Below are 6,000 nucleotides of genomic sequence, written 5' to 3'. Positions count from 1 at the left end.
CGCACAGCAAAGGAGATCATTGGAACCAGAGTGGAAAATAACAGTCCGAGGAGCGTCACATGAGGGAGTCCTGTCTAGAAAGAGGGGACCCCTGGCTCACACACTGCTCTGCCTTTCTGAAGCCGCCTCCACCCCGAGCAGGTGAGACAGAAACGGGCTCCCGGGTCCCGTTTCTATTGCTGGGCTCCCTGTCTCAAAAGAGCCACCTTTTTTTTTTTTCTGGACTTGGAATGAATCTCCCAGGGCCACCAGCGTTTGACCTGTGGCAGGATGGGCGCAGGCACAGATCATGGGCAGCAGACAAAGCCCATAGTCAGAGCCTCCTCCACGCTGTGTCCACGCTCTTCCCCGCACAGGGATGGGCTACATGGAGACGGGGGCGGGGGGGGCGGGGAGGGGGCGTCCGGAATCCTCTAAGCCAGTGGTCGGCAAACTCACTAGTCAACAGAGCCAAATATCAACAGTACAACGATTGAAATTTCTTTGGAGAGCCAAATTTTTTAAACTTAAACTTCTTCTAATGCCACTTCTTCAAAACAGATTCTAGCAGGCCGTGGAAATTTGTGGAAGAGCCACACTCAAGGGCCCAAAGAGCCGCATGTGGCTCGCGAGCCGCAGTTTGCCGACCACGGCTCTAAGCCATCTTGGAGTGAAGTGAAGCAGAGAAGCTTCCAGAGCTGCTTTGGGAAGGAGACAAGAAGGGGAGGGCACTCCAGGGGAGGGAATTGCGGGAGGAGGAGGTGAGAGCAGGAGAAATATGCAAAGCCCAGCCTGGGGCCCGGCAGGACCTGGACGGGAAGCAATGAGTGGCTAGATGAGAGGTGAACTGTGCCTCACTGGCCTGCACAGGACCACCCAGCCACCTTCATTCCCTCTCTCCCCGGGGCCTGCCTGAGCCCTTAGCCAGTGCCCGAAGCCAGCTGTGGCACATCTGGGGCACATCTGGGGCCGGCTGGTGAAAGGTTCCGAGCTGTGGTGGCCTTGGATGCCCTGCAGGAAAGGCGGCCAGGCCACCGTAGCGGGGACTGTGTGCTGGATAGCTCTTTGCATGTCTCTTATAGAGTGTTTCCCACTCGATGAACAAAAGCCCGCCCAGAATGTGTCCCCTTTTACAACAACTCTGCTTGTTGGCACTTCTGCCCCTACAGACCTCCAACGTGGAGGAGTACCCCCCCCCCCCCCGCCCCCGTTCCTGCTCCTGCTTGGCTCACCCAGAGCTGAGGGGCTGGAGGAATGAACAAGACACACCTCCGAGAGCATCCAAGGCAGCCCTTCCTTTTTGTTAAGGTCAAAGCCAGGCCCACAGAGGGGATGGGCCTCTCTCAAGGTCACGCAGCAAGCTGGGGGCCAGGCGGAGGTCAGGCCCCTGCTGCCCCACGAGGGAGGAAGGGCAGGAGGTTTTCTCAGCAGCGTGTAGGTAGGGGGAGCGGGAAGCAGCCGCAGGCCGGAATGGCCCTGAGAAAAAGGCTGTTGTGGGGCTCATCAGAGCATCCTTAAGTGTAATTGACTTTTAGGCATTAAACTTTTACCAGCATGAGCTCACAAGGTCTGTAGGGAGAAGGAAAGTGCCTGGCATTTACTGCCTCTCGGGGCAGCGTCTGGGGGTGCAGAAAGCCCATCCTCCAAGCGGCAGGATGGAGCCCTCCCCTGGGAGCCAGGAGAGGGGCGAGTCCCCAGGAGAGTGCGGGCCAGGATACACAGTGTGCAGCTGCCACTGGTTCTCGCTCTTCCTGGGGGGTGGAGACGAGGGGAAGGGGCCTAAGACCACCCACCCAGCAGCCCGCAAGCAGTCACGCCTGTGCATGAGTGACTCCTGCAGGGGTAGGAGAGAAGAGACAGAGAAGACCAGCTGCGCTCACAGCACCCCTTCCCTCCCCTGAACACCCCATGTTGTCCCTAAACCTGTCCTACCACCCTTCATGGACCTTGTTTAAATCGCCTCCGAGCTCTGCGCATCAGTTTCCTTTTCTGCGTGAGGCTGGGCAAGGTGATGTCTTGAAATTGTTCTGAGCTTTGTCATTCTTTAATGAGGGCGTTATTCATGCCAACTCTTATTCCAAGGGCGCTTCCCAGATGTCTGGGCAGCCACACCTTTGTTTGGGTATCACCTTTGTTTGATGTGTCTCCCAGGCAGGTGGGCAGGTGCCTTGGCTTAGAATAGCAGCAGCCTCTCCCTTCAGACCTTAGTGCTCAAATAGCGATCCAGAGGCTTGAGATTTCCATTAAAAAACTCAAGAACTGGACTTAAAAATAAAAAAGGTGTATTGAACGATAATTGACCTACTATAAACCACACATATTTAAAGTACTCAATTTGATAAATTTTTACATCTGTTATTCACTTGTTATAAAAAAAAACAAAAACTATCAGCACAATCAAAATGGTGAATATATTCATCATCCCCAAAGGGTTTTTCTCATTCCCCTTTTCCTCTTTTTTAACCCTCTCCCCACCTCAGGTTCCTACTGGTTTACTTCCTGTCACTACACTTTAGTGTACCTTTTATAGGGTTTTATGTAAATGGAACCACCCAGTAGGTACTTGTTTTTATTTTGTTCCTTTCACTTATCAGAAAGTTTTTGAAAATCTTTCATCTCATTGCATGTGTCAGTAGTTCATTCCTTCGCACTGAGTAGCACAGCATTAAATGGATAACCACAATTTATTTGTCATTCACCTGTTAATGGACATTTAGGTTATTGGCAGTTTGGGCTGTTAAAAATAAAGCTGCTATTAATATGTGTGGACAAGTCTTTGCCTGGGCATATACTTTCCTTTCCATTGGATAAAGACTCAGGAGTGGAATGACTGGGTTGTGTTATAGGCGTATGTTTAACTTCATAAAAAGTAACTATTCTATCCTGCTAAATATCTGCCCCCATTTCCCAGCCAGCCATGTATGACTGGTCCAGTTGCTCCACATTCTCACCCACCTTGATGCTGTTAGTCTTTTCTCTGTTTTTCCCTCTCTCCTTTTCTTTTCTTTTCTCTTTGTCATACTCATGGGCATGGAGTGGTGTCTCATTGAGGTTTTAATTTTCTTTTGTCTGATGACCAGTGATGCTGAACATCTTGTCATGCACGTGTTTTCTGCCATCTATTCAAACCTTTTACTATTTCCATTTTTTATTAGATTGTGTTCCTTCTTGTTACTGAGCTGGAAGAACCCTTCATATATTCTAGATCCATGGTTGGCAAACTGTGGCTCGCGAGCCACATGTGGCTCTTTGGCCCCTTGAGTGTGGCTCTTCCACAAAATACCACGGCCTGGGCGAGTCTATTTTGAAGAAGTGGCGTTAGAAGAAGTTTAAGTTTAAAAAATGTGGCTCTCCAAAGAAATTTCCATCGTTGTACTGTGGATATTTGGCTCTGTTGACTAATGAATTTGCCGACCACTGTTCTAGATAAAAGTCTTTTGTCTAATATATGTTTTGAAAATATTTTCCCCCAGTCTGTGGCTTCCTGTTCATTTTCTTAATAGTATCTTTTAAGAGCAAATGTTTTAATTTTGAAGTCCAAGAATACTATATCCAGTAAAACTGGGCTTTAGAAATGAGAAAGATAAAGACATGCCCAAATAAACAAAAGCTAAAGGAGTTTATCACCACCAGGACTATCTTACAGAAAAAGCTAAAGGGAGTTCTTCAGGTTGAAATGGAAGAATGCTAAATCCCAACATGAAAACATATGAAAATATAAAATTCACTGGTATATATAAAGTCAAACACTGAAATTGTGGTGTATAAAAAAACTTTTATCTCTAGTATAAAAGTTAAAAGTCAGTATTATTAAAAATAACTATAGCTATAATAATTTGTTAATGGGTGCACAATATAAAAAGACAAAGCCTGACATCAATATCATAAGACACAGAGGGAGGAAAAGTGAAACTACAGTGTTTTATGCGATCGAAGGTAAGTTGTTATTAGTTTAAAATAGACTGTTATAACTATGTCTTATGTAAGCCCACAGAAAAAGAAACCTCTGATACAGAAAATATATAAGGAAAGGAATTAAACTGTACCACAACCAAAAATAAACCACAAAGAAAGTAAGAGAGAAAGAAATGGACAAAGAAACTACACGAGAGTGAAAAAACGATCAGCAAAGTGGCAATAATAAATCCTTACTTGCCAATAATTACTTAAGTGCAATTGGATTAGTTCATTAACTTCTCTAATCAAAAGACACAGAGTGGATTAAGAAAACATCAAAAGATATGCTGCCTATAAGAGACTCACTTTCACTTTAAGGACACACACAGGCTGAAAGTGAAGGAGATATTCTATGCAAATAATACAAAATAGAGATGGCATGGTTATACTTATATCAATAAAATAGACTTTCATCAAAGTTGATTAAAGAGACAAAGACGGTTACTATATAATGATAAAGTGGTCAATTCATTAGGAGGATGTCAGGAGCGTAAATACATATACGCCCAACATTGGAGTACCTAAATATTTAAAGCAAATACTAACAACTGAAAGGAGAAATAAATAGCAGTATAATAACAGTAGGGGATTTTCATACCCCGCTTTTAACATTGGATAGATCACCTAGACAGACAATCAATAAGGAAACAGAGGACTTGCATAAGTGTATAGTGCAAATAGACCTAACAGACGTACACTGTATAAGGCACATTCTATCCAACAGCACCAGAATACACATCTTCTCAAGTACACACTGAACATTCTCCAGGATATATTATATGTTGGGGGACAAAGCAAATCTTAAATTTAAGAAGATTAAAATCATATGAAGTGTCTTTCAAACCATAAGGGCATGAAACTGGGAGTCAATAATAGGGGGAAAATTAGAAAATTCACAGATAATAATAAACCACAAAGGAAGAAAGTAAGAGAGAAAGAAATTAAACAATACACTCCAGAACAACCAGTGGGTCAAGTATGAAATCAAAGTGGAAATCAAAATTTGACTTGAGACAAGCAAAAATGAAGGCAAAACCTACCAAAATATGAGATACTGCAAAAGTAGTTCTAAAAGCAAAGTTTAGAGTGACAAATGCCTACATTAATAATAAAAAGATTCAAGTAAAAAAAACTAACTTTGCTAGTTCTTTTTCTAGTTCTTGCACCTCAAAGAACTAGTAAAAGAATAAACTAAGCTCAAAGTTAGCAAAAGGAAGGAAATAAAGATTAGAGCAGAAATTAATGAACTAAAGACTAAAAAGGTAATAGAAAAAAAAATCAACAAAACCAAGAGTTGGTTTGGTGAAAAGATAAACAAAACTGACAAACTGCTAGCTAGATTCACCAGGAAAAAAGGGAGAGGACTCAGATGAACATAATTATAAATGAAAGAGGAGACACTACAAGTTATACCACGGAAATACAAACCATCCTAAGAGACTGCTGTGAACAATTATACGTCAATAAATTGGATAGCTTAGAAGAAATGGATAAATTTCTAGAAACATGCAACCTACCAAGAATGAATAATGAAGAAATAGAAAATCTGAACAGACAAATAATTAATAAGGAGATTAGACCAGTAATCAAAAACCTTCCAACAAAGAAAAGTCCAGAATCCTGTTAATTCTACCAAACATTTTAAAAAGAATTAATGCCAATCCTTCTCAAACTCTTCCATAAATTTGAAGAAGAGGGAACACTTCTAAACTTATTCTACGAAGCCAGCATTATTATGATACCAAAGCCAGACAAGGACACTTTAAGAAAATAAAATTACAGGCAAATATCTCTGATGAACATAGATGCAAATATCCTTAACAAAGTGCTATCAAACCAAATTCAACAGCACATTAAAGGGATCATACACATTAAAAGGATCAAGTGGGATTTATCCTTGGGATGCAAGGATGGTTCAACATATGCAAGCCAATAAACTTGATACAGCACATTAACAAAATGAAGGATAAAAAATCATATCATCATCGCAATAGATGCAGAAAAAGCATCTGAAAAATTCAACATCCTTTCATGATAATAACGCTCAACAAATTAGGTATGGAA

The sequence above is a fragment of the Plecotus auritus genome (genome assembly GCF_963455305.1).
Source record: "Plecotus auritus genome assembly, chromosome: 6".
Taxonomy (NCBI): Eukaryota; Metazoa; Chordata; class Mammalia; order Chiroptera; family Vespertilionidae; genus Plecotus; species Plecotus auritus.
Note: the sequence above shows the minus strand (reverse complement) of the source record.